Below are 25,685 nucleotides of genomic sequence, written 5' to 3' on the forward strand. Positions count from 1 at the left end.
AGCTGTTTTATATGATATTCTATTCTATTATTTTTCTTACTCTTTATTTATTTTTTTATAAAGAAATCCTCCATCATTCTCTTTTCTCACACAAATAATATCATCATCATCATCATCATCATTTATTTATATAGCGCCACTAATTCCGCAGCGCTGTACAGAGAACTCACTCACATCAGTCCCTGCCCCATTGGGGCGTACAGTCTAAAATCCCTAACACACACACAAATAATATTTTACTTATCCTGGTTGTGGACACTAATGTAGTACATTTCTCTGTTTCTGGTAGGTATTTTAGCAGCATTCCCTTTATAATTTAGGGGTAACATTATAGAATGCAATTTACTTGATGTACAGAGGGCATTAACTCACCAACTAAGTGAGAAAAAAAAGTCGTATATCAATAAATTTAACCTAATAAAGTAATCTGATGTGACCTTTTTTTTTTAGGAAATTCATTTCTTTCCTAAGGAACGTGAGAAATTATCTCTGCATTCTCTTGAAATGCCCATGGAGACTCTCAAATTTCTGGGAGTCCTTCCAGACCTCCAGAAGATCAGGGCAACCTCCCAGCTCCTACGCACTTCGTTAGTGAAGTGGGTGGGCGCGGAGCTTAGTGATGAAATTTGCGTGCCATTGTGGCCCCGTCCCCTGTTGTAATAGGCTAAGATGGTAAAGATTGCTTAGGGGACAGGGCCACAGTTATCATAGCCCCGCCCCCACACACCCATCTGCCCTGGGATCTCCCAGAGGCCGAAACAAAGAAATTGGCAAGTATGACATAACTTAAACACAATATCAGATATACACTAAGGGCCTGATGCATCACAACTTGGGCTTAATTTACAACACAAAACTGCCTACACAAAAATAGCGACCTTCAGCTCATATGCTGAGTCGGAAGCAGCCAAGCATCTGTACCATATGGGCCAGGGTTACGGCAGGCATACTTACACCCACATACACAGAACCAGCTTGCAAACACACTAAAGCTTTGTAAACATTTGTTTTCATAGGGAAAAACACTTTTTCTACTAGGTTTTAAAAAATATGGCAGATATAACCTCTCTTTTTATGTTCAAAGAAACATTTTTTTTTTTTACAAACACAAAATCCTAAAATATATGCATAAATAATAGCTTTTCTTTGGACACAGAAACACTACCGCACATTACCCTTAATCACACAAATAAGTTAAAATAATAAATTAATACAAAAAAACAACACAATTGCTTAGATAGATCCCACATGGACTCCAAAATAACCTTTAGTTTTCCCCACATGCCATGGAACGGCTGTTGCCCATCAGTGCCTTAGTATATCCCAAGTCACTGCTCCTAATTTAATTTAATTTTATTGGTAAATGCAAAAAAACAACTTTTTATCTATTGTCTTTTCTTGGTCATTTTGTATTTCCTGAAGAATTTGTGAAAAATCTAGTGACTACTTTACACTTATAACCCAAATAGTGGCTTATGGACTACTGCCATCCCCCTTTTAAGTTTGCAAAGGTACAAGACAGGGAATGTGAATGGCAAATATTCTATTATGTACAGCACTGCAGAATTGGTGGCGCTATATAAGTAAATTATGATGATGACGTTCAATCTCACTGCTGCTTTTTGTCCTTGCTTTGGAGCCTGTGGCAATGGTTGGTGCACTAATGAGGCAATTATGGGCCATAGGATAGGTAAACAGGAGTGTAAGTTGACTTTATTTGTGGATGACGTTATATAATTATGTTGCCATAAGATCGTATTGGGGTTACCGTCTCCTGGGGTTAGACGATTGCACTTCACACACTTCAGTCAGATAAATCACACCAGTACAGTGTTTTGGTATAACTAGCCTCAGTTAGCTTTATTCACCAGCATCAAAAATAAACAAAAAATAAAACAAAATCCTAGCCTGTCTGGCTTCTAACTAGTGCACATGAACACTTTCTCTCAAGTGAAGGACACACAAAACAACAGCACTTACTGATCATACATTGCAGTGTCTCTCAGGAAGCATCTGACCTCCTCCCCAGCCTTTTAACAGCACCTCATCAGGTGAAACTCCTGATTAGCCAGCAACTTGCTAGCTCTCTCAAAAAAACAAAATGGACAATATGAATGGAGCCCACCCTTCTCTACTCATTTGTAACCCCATGGGCTCTTACTCTTACTATTTTATCCTAACTTTGAAAACAAGCCTTGAGCAAAGTTTCACAAATTCATCAATCTCCCAGGGGTTTTAGAATGTACAAGACAGAAGCCTGTAAGATACATGTCTGCCTTCAATCACTTTCCTAGTGCATAATATTGAAACCTGAAAAGCCCTTACCAGAAATGTTTTATACTGTACAGTTCTTTACCTAATTTTATGAAAACAAAATTAATCTTAGTATGATGGAACTTTTGCCACTTACTGACCCATGTTTTATATCCAGAAATTCCCTTTCTCTTTTTAAGTTGGCTACTTATAAAATAAAATACTTGGGAACGTTATATTTCTCTTTTTCTAAGAGGCCTAGTGGTAGCAACAGCCAGGGCCGGAGCTACCACTAGGTGCAGTGGTGCAATGAGGTGCCCATGTGCTCGGAGATAGTACCTTCTGAGGTATTCAACCCCCTCTATCCCTGGTCATTCATCATTCCCCCCCCCTGGTTATTCATCACCCCCCACATGCCCTCCACCCCTGGTTATTTATCACCCCCCACATGCCCTCCACCCCTGGTTATTCATCACCCCCCTGTTATTCATCCCACCAGCCTTCCCAGCTATTCATTGCCATCACCTACTGCTTCTCGTAGCTTATATAGTAGAAGCGGTGGGTAGAAGAGCTGCAGATGATTTCTACATCTGGTCACATGACGATGTAGCTCCTGGTCACTGATAGGCTGGGATCACTGTCGTCACTTCAGCTCCACGATCCCTGGCTATCCGAGCCTGGGAACTGTCGTCAATGTGTGATAAGGTGACTCCAAGCCCTGCACATTGTAAGGTAGGTTTTAAATTGTTATACTACTCAATTGTGGGTCAGGCTCTCAGCTGAGCAGGAAATAGGATGGTGTTAGTTGCTAGCACCCAGAGCACAAGCTCTGGCTCCTCCACTCATGATATGCCCCTTACTAAGTGGCCGTCTTGAGTGTCAAGGTTTAGGTAGCACTTAAAACAATAAATGAATGACATGATGGGGCTCATGTTTAGCCAAAAGTATGCTCTCTTGTCCATTTGCAGATTTGATTCTTGCACCTCCATCTGCCACAGTACAATAATGGTGTGTTTGTGTAATTACAAACTAAGGCAAACCCGTACAGAGAAGTATATATGCCTGCCATTAGCCATGTCAAGTGAGGGCTGGTGCAAATATACGCTGATGATGATAATGATGACGGTCTCCAGTACGATCTAACCGCTTCTGATTGACGGATTGCAAATATTCCTCTGAAGCTCATATGTGCCTTCTTCATTGATGGTACATATATGATAAGATATTTTGGGTGTATTTTAAAATTATTTCTTTTGCTACCTTCATTCATACATGTTAAGGAATATTATGTCTGCTTTACTATAGTTTTTTTTTTTTCATTTAAATCAAAACTTATAGCTACTGCATTGTTCACTGGCAAAACAAACATTAAAAAATGTTCCTTATGCTTATAACCTGGTTGGCTGTTAGAGCATCTGGGTGTATAATGTATAATGTAATCCAGGCATAGGGTCCGTGATTGCCGCTTTAAATGCATAATTTTCTCCCTGGCCAATAGGAATGACGTAATTTCTTCATGTAACCTGCCAGACCGGCAGCGATGTGGAAATACTAGGGTATTAAGAGGACTTTTTTATTCGTTTTTTTTTTAATTTAAATTAGTCGCTTTTTCAACCTGGGTCTCACCATTCATAGTGCAGGCTTCCCGGGTTGGACCTGGGAATCACCCCACCAAAAGACCTGGGAATTAGAACTGGGGCTAGATTTACTAAGCTGCAGGTTTGAAAAAGTGGAGATGTTGCCTATAGCAACCAATCAGATTCTAGCTGTCATTTTGTAGAAAGTACTAAATAAATGAAAGCTAGAATCTGATTGGTTGCTATAGGCAACATCCCCACTTTTTCAAACCCGCAGCTTAGTAAATCTAGCCCCTGGAGTCATTCATACTGCAGCCTCGACTCGGCGTGCCCCGGCAAAAAAACGGGTCGAGGCTGAAGCATGAAAGGGCTGTTATTGAATCCACTATGTTGTCCTCATTCTTCTATCAAATATATATAATGAACAGTGGCTCTATTATTTACTCAGTGATTTAAATATTATACCCTAATGTGCCACACATTCTTATAGGCAGAAGAAATGAAGCAACTAGCTAAAAACTAACTGTGATAGATAATGGAAGGCTTGTGTTATAACAGTCTATCCAGATTCTGCCCACCAAGCTACGATTGATATAAATTTGTAGCTTCTGCCAATATCACAGCTTACTAGTCAACCTGTCTGTAAATCAGCTGCACATCTGATAAAGCTAGTTGTTACTTATATTCAGGGCTGCCATCAGGGGGGTACAGAGAGGGGAGCAGTATGGGGCCCAACAGCATAGTGGGCCTCCACCAGCCCTGAGTCCAAACAAATTTATTAGGGTAGAGGGGCCTCTGCAGTGATTTAAGGGAGGTAGCATGCGCCATTTCTATGCAGCAGCTGCGTCTGAGATGTGAGAGGTGGTGTGGGGAGAGATGTAATTAAGGATACGGCAGCGGGTTCCCTTGTAGGTAGCATGTCTGCTTCTGCTCCCAAGATGTCGGCGCCCCACAGTTGCCGCTATTTGCTCCAGTCCCAGCCCCCCAGGTGCTGGGCTCCCAAACGGAAATTAATTAATAACGACACAGCGCTGTCAGGGGAAGGTTGGCAAAGTTTAGCCCGGGGGGCAAGACTCAACTTATCAGCCTATTTTAAAGGGAAAAAAATGCAGGTGACCCCGTGACCCAGGCCAATATAGCCCACTATGGGACTGGCCTGGAGACAGCAAGAAGACACAGTTAGGTAAGTAAAATACAGCAGGCGTTAAATAGAACTGGGGATAGGGGGTGAGTGTAGAGAATGGAGGGTAGAGAATAATTAAAAAATGAAGGTGGGGGCTAGAGAAGGAAGGGGGGTTGTTACATTAGTACTGAGCCTCACAATTTCTGGGGGCAGCCCTGCTATTTTTGACAGTAACTAACTAGAAATACTCAGAGTGGTTATCCCCCTAATTTTCTGGTATTCTGGGAGTAATACCGCTATATTATAATGTATATAGGTGGATTGTTGAAACTTTATATCACAGGATCCTTTAATTAACCATATTGACCAGATTATGAAAAAGTTCTCTATTCCTAAATCAAAATTTTACATGTATCTTTAAACTAGACAATATGTGAAATCAATACTTCAAACTAGACACATTTGTTTACATGATGAAGATGAGAAAACTAATTACAATTATTAAAACTAGGCAAAAATCAGATTTCTATATAAAGATCTAATATAAATTGGCAAAATGAAGTGTTTTGACAGGTAGAAATCTCTAGTGTAATGGAGCCCAAGACTATTCTTTTTTATTTTGAAAAACAAAGGAAATGCTTATACCCCCCAACATTTAGAATCATAAATTCAGGTAAAAATAAGCCCTGCACCCTTCCACCCAAACCCCACCTACAAATAGATAGATGGCACTAATCTCCACAAACCTTTGGTTAAGCCTCATCCCATTTGTAGTTGGGATGTCCAACCAATATCAGGACTGTTGGGAGGTTGGGAGGTATGGCACCTAAGCACATTTAGTACAACATACATCTCTCCAGCTCAGATAAACATATGGTTGTGGTGGTGGGTGAGCCTGACTTTGTTTGAAATGCAAAGGGAAACCCAATGCTAACCTTACCGTTACTGTAGTCTTACGTTAATTAATGTTTTGTTTTGGGGGGTTTTAAAGTCAACAGTCAGGCCATCTATTACTGTCATATTTATTCTGGCAAAAAAAAATATTTTGTGAAAAGGGAGCTCTGTTGAGCTCTCTGAGAAGAAAGCTGACATTTTAGAAATCTTAAAAATGATTGAAGATTATATATACCTTGGAAGATGAGAAATTCACTGCTTTACTTTGGATATGAACTGAGTGGGTCCTTTATAATAATTTAAGAGGATATTTAGATGACTTTAGACGAATTGCGATTATAGATTATATATATTTCCTACAGCTTTTGATGAGTAACACTCTCTCCAAAATTATTATTAAAAATGTATATAGTTGTGAACCTTGTGAAAAATATCTCACAAGGTGTCCGTAGCGCCGTACAGGGACAAACGAGTTACAATACAAGGTGAGACAGCACAGTACAGTAAACAGTAAGCACAGTAACTCAGTAAGCTCAATGCACAGCTAGAGAGGGCGGGGGAAGGGGGAGGGAGGATCCGCAAACAACGGAGCCCAAGAAGGAGGGCGTGGAAGACAGGGAGACCCCCAGAGGGGACGGGGGTGGAGGGTCCTCGAGGAGGAGGGCTAAGTAGCTGGAGAGCAGAGTTAGGAGTGGTGGAAACAGGAGGAGAGATGGCCCTGCTCAGAGGGGCGTACAATCTAAGGGGAGGGGTATATAGTTATACTTATTTTTATTTATTTTGTTATAATTACTTTATTCATTTTTATTTATGTAAGTAACAGATTTTATTCTATTACTTTGTATAGATTCATTATTCTATTATAAGTATTGATTTTGTACTTATACATGTGATTTGCTGATTATTCATCTATTTTTGAGACTTGTTTATTGTTATTCTTTTCTTTTTTTTATCCTAATGCATTGTACATTTAGTCTACAATGACAAGTAGGCACTCATATGTGATGTTGTTCTACATCTTTTTTGAATGCTAACATTTAAAATAATAATATTTTAAATATAAAAGATTCCTTTAAGCATGTTACAATTGCATAAATATATTTACAGTGTTGTATTGTCTATTTCCCACTTTATTCACATATTCACAAATAATTCAGAAATTATTGTCACATTTTCTGCAAGTCTTGTTAGCTCACTTTGCCCTACTTAGATGTCACAGTTGTAATTCTCACAGGTGAAGCCGAACACAGCATTTGTTTTATCTGTTATATAACATATTTTATAGCTCTATCCGAAAAAACAGTGAAATACTGTAAAACTGTTCAGTGATATACAGGACCTGTAAACATGAATAAATTTAGAAAGTCAAAAGAAAATGATTAACATTATTAATATACAAAACATAATGAGAAATATAACTAAATTCTGTTGTTTTCTTAAATGATCTTTGTTATAGAGCCTCATTTTGTACCATGGGTGGCACATGGCACCTTCTTGGGTGTATCTGCATCTGGCCGCACAGTGAACACATGAAGGTATTCATTTTTACATGTTTTGCTGTCATCCAAAGGTGCAGCATTTTATGCAAGTCCCACTTGCAATCTTATAAAGTCATAATTAAAAGCAGTGGCTACCTGTGTCTCTAAGACTAATATATATATATATATATATATATATATATATATATATATATATATATGTAAATATATATATATGTTATATAAAAGTATTTGTAACACAACAATCTTCCTACATCAGTTTTACAAAACATTTTATATATATATATATATATATATATATATATATATATATATATATATATTGTTATGGCAACCAGTGCGGCATAAGCTCATAGAACAGGTAGAAGAGGTCTTCACCTTAAGCAGCCGCCTTTCCGTAGAGACTGGTTGTGCTCACAGGTACTCGGATGCTCCCAGGTCTTATGCTCAGATTAGTATGAGTTTATGCTGATACGGCAACGCACAGGTACAGGAGGTAGCACACAGTGTAGTGGCAGGCCAGAAATCTGCGGACTGGACAGAGCACCGGAGAAGATGTCAGATACAGGCCACAGTTCAGGGACACAGGCAGTGGTTCAGAGTCCGGGAACAGGCAAAGTTCGGGGTCACAGGCATGGGTTCAGAGTCCGGGTACAGGCAAAGATCGGGGTCACAGACAGTGGTTCAGAATCCGGGTACAAGCAAAAGGTCGGGGTCACAGGCAGTGGTTCAGAGTCCGGGTACAGGCAAAAGGGTCATACACAGGTAATAAATCCAAGGTTTAAACACCAAACAAGAACAGGAGCAGGCAGCAGTACTGGGACAGAACGCTATAACTGGCAGTGAGGCTCAGACCTCACTGCCTTAAATAGCACTAGCAACCAATCAGGACCAGTTCTTAAAAGTATTCACAGGTTCTGCCTAATGGCAGCAGTGATGTTAACCAATAAGAATGCAGGACTTGACTGCATAATATATCCTAAAGCCCTAAGCAGACATAGGTGTCTACCTCCAGCTAAATAGCCATGATTGGTTAAACTTCATTAATGCCTGCGCGCGCGCCTGGCTGTTAGCCAGCTGGCCGGGCGCAGCGGCAGAGGGTCCCGAAACCGGAAGTGATATCCAGGTCGCCATAGCGATGGCCGGGTCACCAGCAGGAAGGTAAGAAGAGTCGCAACGATGCCCGCGGCCGCCGCGACTACTAACATATATTACTCGGTGCTGTTGGGGAGATCCTGTTCTTTCCACTTTCAAACAAGTGACTGTGGCTTCCTGATTGTATCCATTCCTTTTCTCACATCATGATACTGCCCCAATAACATAATCACACAGGTAGGAGGGTCACTGCTTATCACAAAATCACACATCACCTGCAGTTGTAACAAATTCCGTCATTCAGATTGGCTACAAGTTTTTATATCCTCACCCACTTTAAAACTTAAGAAATCCTAGATGAGCAGGAGATGGAGATTCAATACAGTAAGTTATAATTGCACTTTAAAAACATTAAATTACTGTCATATTAGTATTTGTATGACTCTGAAATTATGATGAAATAATTCAGGACTCGACAGAGGGGGAGATTTAGTAATTAGCGGTTTTGTGTGCGATTTGCAAACAGCTGGGAGGGTCCTGGAAAGTTGGATGTGTTGGATGTGTGCTGCAAGCACATAGAAAAAGACACACGCAAAAAAAAAGCTCAAACACGTATGTCAGGCATTGCAAGTATGTGTATGTGCACCTCAAGATAGCATAGAGAAAGTGTAGAGATGTGACTTGACAGTTAAAACTAAGTCTCATATGCAGAAGAGAGAATTGTACAGTGACAGCGTTATTAGTTTTCCATATAAAATGTAATTAAATACAAACATCAATACAAAATAAAAATACAAATGAAAGTAAATCAAATACAAGCATCTGTTGTTTTCCCCCTGTAAAAGTCGAATGGAAATCTTCTTTCCTGCAGTAACCCAAATGGAAATGTCATTTTACGAAGTACGAATAAATAGGAGCAACTTCATATAATAATGCTGCAACACTAATAAATTAAGTACTATCAGCAAGCGGCTAGCTAGAGCAGCTGATCGTCATCATCATCACTGTGTAGTGTTACACTTGTCCTCCAGTACCCGGAAGAGATATGCCTTCTATAACGCATCCACATCTAATAGTGCTGACACATTACGGGAAAATGTCCTTACTATACTTGGTCTAAATTTGGTCATCTCCAGGCATAAGAAAGTCAACAATACGGTAATTTTATATATGGACGTATACGTACGCATTTATGGTGTACTAAATGGGCCCCTGTGTGATAAGGTTAAGCTTGCAAAGTCTGTTTTGGGGAAAATATTTTGTTTTCTTGATATTTAAAATAATTCTTAGTTGGTGTTTCATCTGGGAAATCATATTTGGTTAGGTGGGGGCTGACTAGTTCAGTCCATTCATTCATATCCCAGCTGGCTGATTATGTTCCACTGAGAAGCAGGATCTCACCTGTACAAATAGCCACTCTATCTCCCAGTGGGTGTGTGTGGGGCAGCCTGACTGCAAATAGTTGAGAACCGCCTGCTGTTAATGCCAGGTGAAAATGTAATATTTGTGAAATAAACCTTTTTGCTGATAATCCCATTACGGGACCAAGTTTTGTGGGTTTATCATACACAAATAATTGATTTGGTGTCTCTGATTATATTTCTGAGTATATTTTTTGTAATATTATGTAATATCCCCTTTCCTCTGCTAGGGTGTGTGTACTATTCTTTGTGTCCCTAATCACACCCCTGATGAAGTCACAATCTGTGACGAAAAGCGTTGGGCCAATTGGAAACATCCATGGAGTAACCACGCCCCCCGGACGTCACAGGGTTCTTTCCGGCACTCTGAGACGAGGATTCGTCTAATCGCGCTTTCCTGCGGGACTTTGAGGGTTGATTTATAAAGATACCTTTATGGGAACAGACACCGCTGCTGAATGTGAGTGTTTTTAATGATATTTTAATAAATGCAGATTACGTTTTTACGCTATGAGCGGATCTTTTTCTCTTCTTTCCCCACATATATGCTAATCGGTGTGAGGAGGAACTAAAACATTTTTCAAGAAGGGTCCAAGGGTACCATCAAATACTCTGATAGAACTGTGATTTCGAATTGATAACGTCAGAGACATTCCCCATAAGGAGTGGGGTAGGACTTATTAAGTTTGGAAAGTCTAATATTTTGAATACTGTTTGTCTCCCTCTGTCTCTAAATCCTTCCCCCTGCACCGACTTCTGTCTGTATTGAATTTGTAATGCAGGGGCGCACCCAGGGGGGTTTCCTAGTCCCCAGAACCCCTGTCCTCTCTGGGGTGCCGATGCTTGCAGTGACTGGCCCCTGGATCGCTTCCCCTGCTGTGTGTATACAGCACTCTCTGACCTGCAGTCTGGCCCACCCCTTCCTCCCAAACCGGCCGACATGTGTGTGATGCAGGAGGCAGAAGAAGAAGGTAAGAGAGTTTGTGTGTGTGACAGTTTGTCTGTTACTGTCTGTGCATGTCTGTGCTTGTCTGTGTATGTGACAGTTTACATGTCTGTGTTTGTGTGACTCTATGCTTGTCTGTGTCTGTGACAGTTTACATGTCTGTGTGTTTGATCCTGTGTGTGTTTGTGTATGTGTGAGACTGTGCTTGTCTGTGTATGTGACAGTTTACATGTCTGTGTGTTTGATCTTTTGAGTGTTTGCGAGTGTGAACCTATCCTGCCTAAATTGGGACAGATAGGAAATATGCATTTGTGATATAGTCTGACTATTCTAGTTAGATAATTACCAGCTGAAACAAGCCACAAAACTCTGCAAATTGCTAATCAGCTTGTGACAAAAACCCATTTCATCATTATTGTCCATGAGGCAGCAAACACTGAATATCATTAACATTAGCATACAAAACAGTATATAACCTAAAAGAACAATACATACAGGCCACCTATTCTAAGTAGCAATACAGTAATGTTAATGTCTGTACAGTATAACATTTGACCATGTCTGAATAATTCAGCTTGTATGATACAGCAATGATAAACAAACAAGCATCTTATATAGGATTTTACTTAAGAATACTCAGCAAGCTGGGTTTTTTACTATAGGAACATATACAGCACATGACGTTTATGTTAAAGAACAATGTTGTAAAGCGTACAGGAGCGCGCTGGGATGTGTTTAGTTTCAAGAAGGATTCTCTGTATGCAGCATTTATGCTTAACAGCATAGAAGCATTTCATTGTATGTATAACCAGAATAATCTACAATAATCTTTCAGGATGTATGATGTTTGGCCACATTCACTATGACTGCAGTCTGTCACTTTGCTTATCACTTATTGCAATTATAACTGTTTATTTATTCAGTTCTTAGTGTCACACTAGACATAGCAATGCATACGCATTTTGATGGCAAAGGAATGTTCTAAAATTATAACCACTCCCCCACACATGTTGGTCACGCCCACTGGTGGTGTGGCGTGGAAACCCCCCTCATCAAATCCTGCGTTTGCCTCTGCTATGTGTCCCTACACCTCACCCTGTTTATTATATCACAGTCCTGCAAGAGGGTATTATATAGCATTCTTCAGGTCTCCCATCCATTTCCCTACCTTCAAGTAACACAATACTCACTCCAAGCAAATCAATATTAAGGTAAACATGGGTTACTTATCCTCACTGTTCTCCAGTATCTGCATCCAAGATGGCTCCTATCTGTTCAGATATCCAGTAAGCTCACTCACTGGGAAGCCTTTTCCACTCTGCCCTTGTGTCTTTCCCTCTCTGGTGTCTCACTTTCACTCAGACAGCTCTCCAGTTGTCTTGCTGCAGAGGACTCCTTCAGGATGTCTGTCTCCCTGAGTCCACATCAGAATTCAATTGCTGTTTGTAACTGCTCCTTCACAAACTCCTCCTCCCCACTGCATGCTGGGAGATGTAGTTCTCTGTGCGGCCCGTTTGGGTCACCGGCACCACAATGAATTGATCTGCTTTTATGTGTAACAGTTTAACCTGCACTGTCTGTTTTTTCTGTGGGAGATAAAGAGTAAGGCCAAGTTTGGGGAGGATTCACCATCTTGGATGAAGCCTGTAACAGCAAAACAATATATTTGTTTATAACGTCTATTTTTAATAATTAACTATTGTAGATGTGGAAGACCAGAATTGCTTCATTTTATATTGCTTTCTCTTGTAGATTTCTTGAAATTTCAGTACTGCAACCTCAGCAGAGTCTATGTAGTTCTGGACACTCCATGATCTGGTACAAAGCATTTTAATTAGTAATTGAAATCATTCATAATGGAGGAAGTTCTGCATGTATGTATTAGACACTCTCCATGTAAGCAGCTTAAGAGCACCAGCGGATTGAGCATTTTTTATTTTTTATTGTTATCTATGCATGAGATCCATTCATTTAACTCTTAATCAACTTAAGGTGCCCATACACACTGTAATATTGAAGTTGATATCAGGAAAATAGCTTAATATTGTAGCATTTATGGTTCGAAAATAGCCATGCTTCTCGGTAATTATCCTCTCAAAATTAATTAAATGGTTCCTCCCAGGCGCCTCTATATAGACTTTAATTACTGCCTAACAACAATCTCCAATTGTCACCACACTTACAATCAACATTTAAATAAAATCGAATATGGATTGGTTTCCTGGCACTAAAAGGTGTCACCCATGTTAGTCCAGACCTCTAATCAAATACGTATAGAGAGTTCAAATTCCTAAAAGTTCAAATTCTTAAAAGTTCACATTCAACAGAATTCAGATTTCTAAAAGTCCCAAAGTATATGTCCATAAAATTGGTATATATCTAAAGGTTCCCACACAATGAAACAGGTTAGCACAATAGTGAAACCACGCAGAGGGACATTCATCACCCATCGCTCTGTCTGCATACTGTAAACATTCACTGTCTCACTCCTTTAAAATTTCTTTGCATTTTTTGTTCTTGTGCATTTAACACAGGTTATTGTACGAGGTATGGCTATTAAATAACGAGACTGTGATTCCACCCAGTAAACAAAGCAGTCAGAACCAATTATAACTGCATACGTAGTAACCTTGAACCGGTCTGAAACTGCATGGCAAGCTGCAACACTCTATGACGTTCAGTTGATTGTGAGTCGCCATTTAGTTTGGTTGTGTTTTCTGTAGAGTGCCGAAAAAATGTAAACGTTCAAAAACGTGTCAATTTGAAATTGTTATTAAAATTGTACAAAACACCAACAGAATGTTTTCAAATGCTTACTACGGCCTATGGGAATGACTGCCTGTCTCGTGCTGGTATGCTGTAAATAAGAAAACGGCAAATATGTTGAAACAAGTGACAGAAATTGATTTGCTCCATGGCTTCGACTAGTGGAAATCAAGAATACAGTGATGTATTAGTGCAAATGGGAAGTATATTGAAGGGGACAAACATTAAATTTATAATACCAATAAATAAAGGTGAGTTATTTAATCAGTCTCGTTATTTAATAGACATACCTTGTATACTGTGTGTCTTTATATCAATAGAAACATGGCTACATAAGCCAGACAGGGTATCCTTAAATGACGCCACGTGGAATATAAATCAGAGATAAGTGAGGACGAGATGTTTGGGTTAAACAATTGGTGTACACATATATAATGGTATCAAGTCTCTCCTGTTTAGTCACGGTTATACCAGCATGCTCCAACATTAATGGACCCAGGTTGCCAGTGATTGTCTAAATGTACAGTAAGTGGGCAGGAACCAATAAATGCATCAGTAGCAGTCATGCTCTCTTGGTCACTCTTGAATGGCAAGAATCTAGTGATTTTAAAAGTGGCCCCTTTTGGGACATTGGAATATAATTGAGTGAATTGGAGGTGATATATTCTTGTTCATGGGGACAATTCCAAAAACAGTGAAACAAGGTCTGCCTCTGACTGTCCAAATTTAGTGGGCATGAATGTGAGTCCGAAAGTCCCCTTAGAAATTATTTAAGAGGTGAAACACACGACTACTGAAAAAGTCTTATAAACAATCTTTGTACTGTTAATGTACCAGTGAGCATGTGAAAAACCAAAATGATTTTAACTAATGGGCATTTATTTTTCCTATGTTTGAGTGAAGGTCAGGGTTCACAGGTACGTAGATTGCTTAGTTGTTTTAATGATAGTATATCCTTTTCTCCCAGTGAGTGCATGGAACCCATCATCTCCAACCTGACACTCCTGGTTCTACAAAATTGGAAGGAATGGCAATAACAATCCATTTTGAATCCAGTGTTGAATTTTCTATTAAAGATGATAGATTTTTAGGTAGAATAAAATAAGAAGTTGCCAATTTAGTTTGCAGTGAGGAGGTAATCACGTAACCAGCTCTCCATGATGGTCTCTGTTAAATAGTGAAGAATGTCAGTCTAAGGCTGTATTACTGTAGAGCTTGGTTTAAATATTGTGTCGTTGGTATAGTTTAATATTTATGAAATTTCCCTTGTGTCATTTCAGCGTGAATTGTGTCAATTACTTATCTTTCTGGTCGTTCATAGGAATGATTTCTCCTCAAATATTTCAATGCCTCTGGTGTTCAGGTAGAAGGAATGTGTCTACTCCAAGAAGAGCGTCTTTTAGAATGTAGATATTGAATAACATGTAGATATAGGGCAATTTTCATTCAGGTTAATAGTAAATCCTGATATTACACTAACGTAAGGTAAGGATAAAAATATGCGTCGAATAAACTGGGGTTAGACATGTGTAAAGAAGAGAAACATGTACATCACCAGAACACTTGCTTGCTGATGAAGGTGATTAATATTTACATTAGACAAACACAGACACAAAGTAAAAATATAGAATATGAGAAATATTAAGAAAATCCAAATTTCAGATGCAGCAGAAGACAGATAATCAATGTATAGCAGAGTCTGATCTTGATTAAAAACATGGTAATGTGAGAAGGTGATCATTTGAGTGAAGACTAATGTTATGAATATAAAAGTTATGCATCAAATTTGTGTTGAGGGTATTTCTGATTCACACAAAATATAATAATAGACTGTGCAACCAATCAGATAGATGTTTGTGCAGTAAACTCATCAGGATATCATTATATTGAAAAAATTCCTTCAACTATTTTTTATCAAGAACTAAGAGCAACTATTGCACACATTTGTCTACTCTCCCGGAATGTCCAGGAGACTTCCGAATTTCGAGGAGTTCTCCCAGACTCCCGGGAGAGTAGGGCAACCTCCAGCATAATTTCCTGTTCGTTAGTGAAGTGGGTGGGGGTGGGGCCAATTGTGTCATACTGGCCCCACCCACTGCTGTAACTGGACGAAATAGGTATGGTTTAGCAGAGGGGTGTGACCTAAAGACATGATTCAAGTGGCCACGCCCCCAGGAATCTGCATGAGATCTCCCCTCCTGGACAGGAGATCTCCATAGTAGGCAAGTATACCATTGCATAGCGCATGCAACAATTCATATTTCAGGGTGTAGAGTTGTCTAGTAGTTTCTTATACCTTAAGATTGTGATATCAATAAGCATAGAAGCCAATTTGTTCCATAAACTTAGCATGAATATGTCCTAGAAAATTAAACTTAATTACATGAATACAAATTACAATAATGGTTGCCAGTACTTATTCTTGCCAATACAGATCTGTATATATCTTCTACCATAATAGAGATATGAGGTATTTGTTCAGATTTTGATCATAACATTTACAACAACACCATGTCAAGGGTGTGCATTGTTTGTGAGTACCTGTACTCCCGTCATATTGTGCCAGACATATTCAGAGTTGTATTGGTAAAAATAAGCAGTGACAACAATTGTTCTTTTTTTATTGATTTAGTGCATTTACATTACCATGCTGGTTCCATAAAGGAATGCTGGTGAGGCCGAGCACGGGCATATTTATTTTCTGTTTTAGGTAGATGTTCCTTACATTTCATATGTTATGATATTTATCTATTTACATTATCTTAAAAAGGAATTTAGCTCTCAATCATTTTTTGTGTTTTGTTGCCACAGATTCTCAATTTTAAATAAATTAAAGTATTATTTTGAAGTACTGGACACCAGGCAAAATGAAAATAAACATTTCAAAACTTTTTCAACAGCTGCTAAAAAATGAAACTTTGAAATGATTAAATTAATCAAGTCTTCATACCCCTTATAATTGCATACGGAAAAGATTCAATACATTTCCATTTTTTCATTTTAAGAAATAAGTGCATATCTTGTCAATTAATAAATACTCCTCTCAGATATGTGCTTTTAATGGGGCACAAATATGGGAAATGGCACAAGATCATTACAAAGACTCTGAACCTCCATCAGTGCATTGTATTGTACAGAAGTATGAAACCACAGCCTCCCTGCCTAGTACAGTACAGGAAACCAGCCTAACCCTAATTGCAGGACATGTAGTGAACTTATCAGAGAAGCCACTGAAAGGCCAACAGTGACACTGAACAAGTAGTAGAACTCAGTGACTACATGAGAGGATAAAGTACATGGGTCAACAATCTCCAAATACCTTTATGTGAGGATCACAAATAAGTAGTCCTGGATGTAAAAAATATAAAACTTATTCTTACCTGCAATGAGTTTGCAAAACACCATCTAGAAGATACTACAAAGATGTTGCAGAAAAACTATATATAACGTCTTAATAGGCTAAATTATGTTATCCCATGTTATCCCATTCAATTTGTAGGAATCAGGGCAAAATCCCACAGTAGAGACCAAGTTATATTTAATAATTTATATTGCTATTAAGTGAATGAAACTGTGAAATCATGACTGCTGACATTAATATAGAAATAAAGGTTTAACTCATTAATTTCAGGACTATAAAGTGCTGACATAGTGGTAATCCAATCACGTTGTATTGCAACATTAAGGGTTATGTAAAATACATTATAATGCTGCTTTGTGTTACTCACAATTTCAAACAATAAATCTTTACAATTGTAATGTGTATGTTACAATACATTCTCTGGAAAATAAAATTCTTGAATGCAATAGCTAGACTAAGTTTTCATGCAAAATGTTCTTCTGCTGCTGTGCAATGTACAAGCCATTGTAAAGCACATTGTACAGCCGTGGGCTCCTTAAATTACCACCTTAACAGCAACAACAATACAGTCGGGCTTAAAAGGGACGTCACTGTAGGCGCCCGGCATCTTTATTCATCGGAATCCTTTCAAGTCTGGTTTTAAAGCATTTGGTCTGAAGAGTGTGTTGGGGATGACAGCATCGCTGTCATGATATCATGGTATGTACTGTCGGGGTTGTCAGCACCGCTTACATGTACCCAACCCATTCATTATAGGAAACCGAATGCAATACTTCATACACATTTGTGAAGACCTCAGTTTGAAATTGGTAAACCTCTGAAAGTACCCAGATAACATTGGTCATATACAGACCCCTTAAGGAACTGAAGGGGATGATGTATCTCCCCTAGGAATCAATATAGCCAAATAATGTTTCCTATGTACATGTGCAGAAAATTATACTGTGATTACGCGGTCAGTCAGCTACAGAAAATTGCCAAACTTCTGCCCTTTACCCAGGTGACAGATTACGTAAAAATTATGTGAGGGATTTTTATATTTCTGTATGTCGATGTGTTATCACTATCTTTATTCTATAAGCATTGTGACTTTTTGACATTAAATTTAATAATGATCTGTCTTTGTGTTCTTAAAAAACTCATGTTAGACTCTCTTGTTTTTTCTTTATAACAATAAAAGATTTTTATTGTATTTCACAAATTTTACAGGGTAAAAAAAAACATAAGGGAAACAAACAGAAAGGAAAGGAGTGATGGAAGACTCACTTGGTTTTTTAATGCTACATTTATGCAGTAATGCTTTTGGTTTACAATAACTTTGATTAATTTAGGTTGTGATTGCATTTGCAGATAACTCAGGGAGAAAGTGAAGATTTCTTTAGAGTATCAGTTCTTGAACTAAATCTTAGTAATAGTGCAATATTCTATTTAATAGTGATAGATTTTGGGGATTTTTAGTCACTTTTAAACATCCTAGGTGGGTTTGTGTCGATTACCCTTTCACGCTCACATATTGCACATGCGTAATACACATGCAATACACATATACACACATATATGCACCTTCTACTATTTCCCAGTGTATATATATACATATATGGGAAACAACTGAAAAGACCAACACTTGTACACTAATAATCTGGAGTGTAAAATTATAAAACTGTTAAGTGTAATGTGTGCAGTCTAGCAGTGAAAAATGATATGAAAGAGAAACAACAGAAGGTGCAAAACCCGCTGAGAAAGGCTGCTTTAAAAAAGACACACAGTATAATACTGTGACAAAAATGCTGAAAAATGCAGCCCCTAAGGATACAGACATATAATAGGTGTCAGAAGTAGATAATGGATGTAAAGCTGTGAACATTCAATAAATCTTTGTACTTTGTAACCATACAATAAGACCTCGACAAAATAAATGCTAAACATACAGTAAATAATGCCATGTGAAATAGAGTGCAGCCTGAGATAAAGGTATATCAAAATACAAAAAAACTATATAGGTTATAAATCCTGCAAGCATCAATAAATAAAACCACACTAAAAAATAGTTTCTCAGCTGCCAGGTATGCGCACATAGTGTATCTTATTTGTGATGTGTCACACTAATCCTTGGATATTCAGGAAGACTTTATGATATTTCTCGCTCTTTAAATACAGAGTGCCAATGAAACTTTCTTAGCACAAGAAAAACATGTCCCAGTGTTGAGTCCTCATTCACTGATTAGAAACACCATCAATCCAAAATATATGCATTGTTCAAGGTGTTGTGATGTAATTTCCTATATGTGCACACCTTGTATTGCCAACTTCAAAGGTTCTGCTTATGGTTTATGGAAATGATAGTTCAAATCTCCTTTCAATAATAATGGGGGATTGCTCTTACCGAACCCGTGGTCTAATCCAGTATCTCTGTTCTCCTTCTTAATGTGTCTTTGGTTCACCTCAAGTGCGCGTGGAATTTTTTTCAGAGGTGTAGAGTTGTGTAAAAGGTGACCCATCTTCCTCTAAGTGATCGGGGTCCTGTTATCTTTGAAAAACCACTATAGATTGTGGCAATTGAGAGAGCAGGCCCGACAAAGCACATTTCTGTATAGTCCAGCAGCTGTCCAAGTTGTGTAAAAGTAATATAATGTTCACAAGCTATGCATTATCACTTTTTATGGCTTCTTTATGGATAGTTAGAGTACCAGGCTTGCTCTACAGTGGTTTTTCCAAGGGGAAATAAGATTTTGAAAAATATACAGTGCTTAAACAGGAGCAGACCAAGGCATTTATATTATGCCCAAAAAATATCAGTTAGTGGGTATATTTTTGTTCTATCATTGGCGTTAATGAGGATTGCAATATAAGCCGACTAATCATATATCATACTAGAATGCTGTGTATATTCTAAATCAGTCAATAGAATGATATGTGTATTGTAAATTGGCCACTAGAATGCTGTCTGATTTGTATAGGTGATACTGGAATGCTCTCTGTATTGTGAAGAGATCATTATAATGTTCTGTTTATTGTATAACGGTCACTAGACTGTTCTGTGTATTGTATAGAGGTTGCTGTAATTCTCTGTGCACTGTACATTGGTCAGTACACTGCAGTCTGTATTGTATATAGGTCACTAGAATGCTCTCTGTATTGTACAGTGTTCAAAAGAATGCTCCCTGTATTGTAGATCGGTCACAAGATTGCCACCAGAATGATCTGTGTATTGCATAAAGGTCAATAGAATGCTCCGTACATTGAAAATAGGTCAATAGAATGCTCTCTGTATTGTGTAGGGGTCACTAGAATAGTGTCTGATTTGAATACTGGTTAGATGGTACTTGTATGTGTTGTATTTGCAAATTATTAAAGTAATTCTATCGTTTTCAAATAAGCATTGCCCGAGCGATTGTATTGTGTTTCTAACACACAAAGTAATTTATTTTAGCAGACGTAAAATTTACCAGTTCAATACATGATTATAATACAGTACAGCCAATACCATAAGATAAATACATACCGCTTTGTACGCTTGCGCTAGCTGCGTTCCCACTGGTACCAGAGGACAGTATTTCACTCTAGAATACTGTGGTCAGAGAATGACTGAAGCCAGTGGGAGTACAGCTATGTTATATACACTCAGTGTTACAGAGAGAACAATGCAGATGACGTGGCTTGCTTCTATTGGTCCAGGTATCAGGAAGGTTCAGAGTGCTACAGGTCATAGACCAGTTCAAACCAAAATATCCAAAGGTGGGGGTCATCTCTCCAGGGGTTGTGCTCTGACTTTTCCCTCCAAGTCTCCAGTTTCAACTATTAGCATTCTATTAGCATTTTATAATTAGTATCACTTTAAGTATTTATTCCCTAACATCACTAACTAACATCAGCAATGTGCGATCTCTTCGGCGAATGAACCGAACAACTGCTGATGAATAGGGGATAAAAATGATACCAGACATGACACATTTCCTATAACCTGAACCTTAAATAACACTAAAGTGTACATATAATCATAATATATAAACTAATAATAAACTAAATACTATCTGCTCATAAATCACTCTATAACGGAACTAATATGAATATGAAGTATATAAATAACTAAATGTTGTAGTGCATGTGTGTGCGTATTTTACCGTGCGATCGCAGTATGCCACGTGTAGCGTGGCATACTGAGTGCAATCGCACGACAAAACAATATTAACCAATATACTTTCGTTCATCCAATTATACGACTTCGACAATCTGGTGTTGTATTCTCAGTGGAGAACAGGGAGAGAAACACTGGAGTGTAGTCAGAACAGGCAAGACATTGTGACCCTGCAGTCAGGAGAGTGAGTGACAGAGTGGCAGTCCCAATCAGCGAGAGTGCCATTTTTGGGATTAATTATGTGCTACCTTATCTGTGATTAAAGCAACCAAATATTATGCTGGATAATAGAAGCAATGACACTCACTGTTTATTTGCACAGAAAGATATAGTTTGGTGTGCATTCATTTGACAGCTGTGATCGTGCTGAACTATTTTCTTGTTATGAAACATAAATGTGCAGGGGCATAAACTCCCACTGCTCCTGAGATGAAGAGTGCTAAGAAGAAAAGACCTGGATGCACCTACACCTCCTTGGGGTGGACAGGACACTACCTCTGGTTGCCATGATATAGTATAAACTTGCACCTAAGATAAGGTAAAAAACCTTCACTGATTTATACATTAAATGATTTTTTTTTTTACCCCAAATAAATTTGTGGAGCACACACACATTTTGAGATTGACTTCAAAGAAGTATATGTTCCACAAAGGAAAAAATAAACATAAACAAAATTAAATCTTTATTTGCTTCTACAGTCTTTGCAGAACTCATGCTGTGCAAAATGAAATCAAAATTAGTGTCATTTACATTTTATGAGAATTCCCCTTCAACTGCTCTACAAACAGAACAGAATTTGCAGCAGATGTTAGATTGTGCTGTCGATTCTGTATCAGTAATATCTCATAGGGATGGGAGTTCTATGTGTCTGTTCCCTCATAAAGACTGTCCACATCTACTCTTCAAGGACAAATTGTCGGGACATCTGCTTGGGGCATGCATACTGTAATGAAGTTTACTATTATATAATGTAATTAAATAATACAACAATTTAAATGCTTCATATGTGCTGAAACTCTTTGTTGTGTTACAGTGTAATTTGTTGTTTTTGGTTTGTTTTTTTTCAAAAAACCCCTAAATTAAGTAGCCAATTTTGTGGATTTTGGGTCTGTATTGTGTGAGACAAATGTATCTCATTGATTTATAGCACACAGTTTTCATTACAGTGTATGGGTATTTCATGAGACAGTAATTACCCTTGCTACTTGCTATTTTCATATGACTCTTTGAACAGTGCAAGGGAATTTGCTTAAGATCTCTGGTGCTGTGGCTCTTTCTGTGTTTATGGACATATAGTTTTTACATTTTTATCTTTTAATTTTATTGAATGTTTCCGTGGTTGAGCTGACTAGAATAACTATTCAGTCGGTTTGCTACATTTATATTTTATGGAATTTTTATTATGTTTATTGTGTTATTGATGTTATTATAATATGTTTCATAACATACCACTAGCGAATCCTTTACAATTTTATTTGGATTGATTAAAACTTTGAGTTTTCGCTGAGACTAGAGCTCTGTTCTTTGTTTTTTTATTCTTTCAACAGTGACCCTTTTTTTGTGCTCCCAATGTATCACTCTCAATTATGTTTACACTCCATTCTACTCTCTATCCATACTTTTAAATCTTTCCTCTTTTCACTTTTCCATTCTGATCGCAATTTTATCTTGTTCATTCTCCAGTATATTATCTTGTTATTCTTTTAACTCTCCATTCTATTCTCTCCATTCTATTCACCTCTCTATATTGTTTGCATCTTGAGAGCATTTACTACACCCCATCTGTGCGTCTCTTTGGCTGTTATGATATATCTTATCTGATCACTCACCACTGAAGAGATATCGCTATCAATCTTCATTCCACTAATGACATTTAGGCAGACAAGACACATGGTCATGTCAGTACAGTTCAGGGGGCAACTTAATATTATTTTAATATTAATACCAATATTATTTTCACTTTATTGTTTTAGTATGTGGCCTATACCAACCATTTATTCTTCTTTTTAAAAACAATGTAAACGGAGGTATTGAATAGTGGGCTATTATTATTATTATTATTATTATTATTATTATTATTATTATTAGCTATTTCAATATATAGTGCCTACATATTGCACAGCACTTTAGAGAGAATATTTCAGCATTCACATGAGTCCCTGCCCCAGTGGAGCTTACAATCTATATTCCCTTCCACGCGGACATACACACACAGAAACACGCATTCATTTTGTCAGTAACCACTTAACTTACTAGTAGGTTTTTAGAGTGTAAGAGGAAATAGTAACACCCAGAGGAATCCAATACATACATGGGGAGAACATACAAACTCCACACAGGGCTATGAGCATGAGGGATGCACAACATGTTGACCGTCCACAGTCACTGGCACTTTGATGCAAGAAGCAAAATGTTATGGGTGCATTGTACAGTGTTATGTTATATAATGGCTGTGTACTGTAATGCTGTGTGAGCAATGTGTGTGTGTATCACCTACCTAGTGTCTCTTTCAGTCCGGTCTGGGTGAGGTGGCGATCAATATGAGACACGCTCAAAATTGTTTCAAAGTGGTTCTCGAACTGATCCTAAAGATTAAAAATTTGCAATATGTTTTTGAAATCTATAGAGACTTTAAAATTTGAGCTTAAAACAAACATTTTTACATGCAAATGGCGAATCCAAGCTCAACAAATCATTAAAGCTTGTCGGCAAACAACGTATGACAAGTTCTACTCTAAGCGCTGTCACACCCAATAGCCACACTTTGTTTATGCAGAACTTTTCTCAAGATTACCTTTTCATGTCACAGAACAGGATAGAGTGACATTAATGTCTTTCATAATAGTTGATCGTTTTACTTCCCTAAATGTCCAAGTTTAACATAGTGACTATGTAGGGAAAAAGCCACCTCTCAGTTTCCACAGTCCATAGGCGCAGGTCTAGTGTGCCTAATTCTAAATCTGGTCCCTCTGTTTTCTCTGTGTTTTCATAGCCCACCAATCTGTACGCATAGTAATGGAAATATCATCTCTTTCATGGCATTTCATGTTTTGAATTGAGTATGCTTAGTCTTTAAGTTTTTCAAGCTGTGAAGGTGCCCAATTATTGACCAAGGCTGACACATTCTGAAAAATGCAAGTCAGGTTTAAAGATTGAAAAGCATTACTAAGCCACTCTACTACAGCAAAAAAACTTGGTTAAAAGCAGCTGTATAGTGATATACATATAAAGAACTTGGCATTCCAATTATACAATCTCATTAGCCAGGATCAATAGGATGAGTTTTGGAAAAGGAAGCTTCCAGATCTAATAAAAGTAGGGACATTTTTATGGTAGTGTAGGAACCTTGACTTAGCATCTAGAACAAGTGCATTTGGCAGCAAAGCATTATTCAAAATAAGTGTAGTAAATTGACATTGTATTATGAAGATGTGCCAATAAGCATTTTCACAAAACAGCGATGTATTAAAGTGGAGCAACATGATATTTTTGTGCAAAAAACTCTAATATACTTTTAATTTACTTTTTTTTAGTATGTTTAATTAAAAATAACTACTGGAGCATTATGTTTTTCTAATGTCTCATTAGAAATTGCCACCAGGGGAATAACATAGAACACCAGCCACTAGGGTGCACCATAGTCTCCTTTCCATCCATACCTTGGATTCTCACAATAAAATTTTGCCCAGTTCATAAAAGTCATCCCTTGCATTTCTTTAAAGTAACAATTGCAGAATAGGACACCTATAGGAATGTATTTGCAATAATTATTTTAATTAAATAGTGTTATGGATAGCTGTTATTACAGTTAATGATGGTACTCTTATGTTTCTGATATTTCTTCCCTTAATGAATCTTTATCTTTACAGGAACTATAATGCGTCATAGCTATGTATGTGATGCTGAATGACGAACCAATAGAGAATTAATTGGTTATAGATCCTCAGAAAATCCTTGCGGGTAAAGAAAGAAAACGTAAAAATCTATGATCATTTCCCCCTAATTGCGGAAATGAATTCAATTCATTATTAAGCAGTATATATAATGTCCCTTGCCATACTACAGACAAGTGTTAAGCATTTTGTTATCCTCCTTGCTGTTATCATGCCCACCCTGCATTATAAATAGGAGGCAATGTGCCAAATTAGTGACCAGTGCATAACATAACATATCAACATCATCAACATTTTTTTATATAGAGCCAGTAAATTCCATCGCGCTTTACAATTGGGGACAAACAGAGTAATAAACAATACTGGGCAAAACAAAGAGCTAAGAGGACCCTGCTCTCAAGTTTACAATCTATAGTACAGTGGCCTTTTGTAATTAACCTCTTTTATTTATGATCACATCCTGTACTGAGATACCTTTTGAAGGGTGAACTCTTCACTAACAGACACATGGCTAGATTTACTAAGCTGCGGGTTTGAAAAAGTGGGGATGTTGCCTATAGCAACCAATCAGATTCTAGCTGTCATTTTGTAGAAAGTACAAAATAAATGAAAGCTAGAATCTGATTCGTTGCTATAGGCAACATCCCCACTTTTTCAAACCCGCAGCTTAGTAAATCGAGCCCACAGTCTCTTTATAGCTCTCTCTGCTGACATGGAAACA

At 37.9% G+C, this 25,685-nt stretch overlaps 1 protein-coding gene across 2 annotated transcripts in view; it reads right to left on the minus strand.

The window, feature by feature from the left end:
• Positions 1–25,685, minus strand: part of HTR1F (5-hydroxytryptamine receptor 1F) — a 170,782-nt gene that overhangs the window by 23,795 nt on the left and 121,302 nt on the right. Inside the window, exon 1 of one of the 2 annotated variants that reach the window (XM_075198211.1) lies at positions 23,569–23,616. The exons of the other annotated variant lie outside the window; for it this stretch is intronic. The gene's annotated coding sequence lies outside the window, so the exon portion shown is untranslated. Of the gene's footprint in view, positions 1–23,568; positions 23,617–25,685 lie in introns of those variants that run through there. 2 annotated transcript variants of the gene reach the window in all.

Source organism: Mixophyes fleayi, chromosome 2 (assembly GCF_038048845.1).
Source record: "Mixophyes fleayi isolate aMixFle1 chromosome 2, aMixFle1.hap1, whole genome shotgun sequence".
Lineage (NCBI taxonomy): Eukaryota > Metazoa > Chordata > Amphibia > Anura > Limnodynastidae > Mixophyes > Mixophyes fleayi.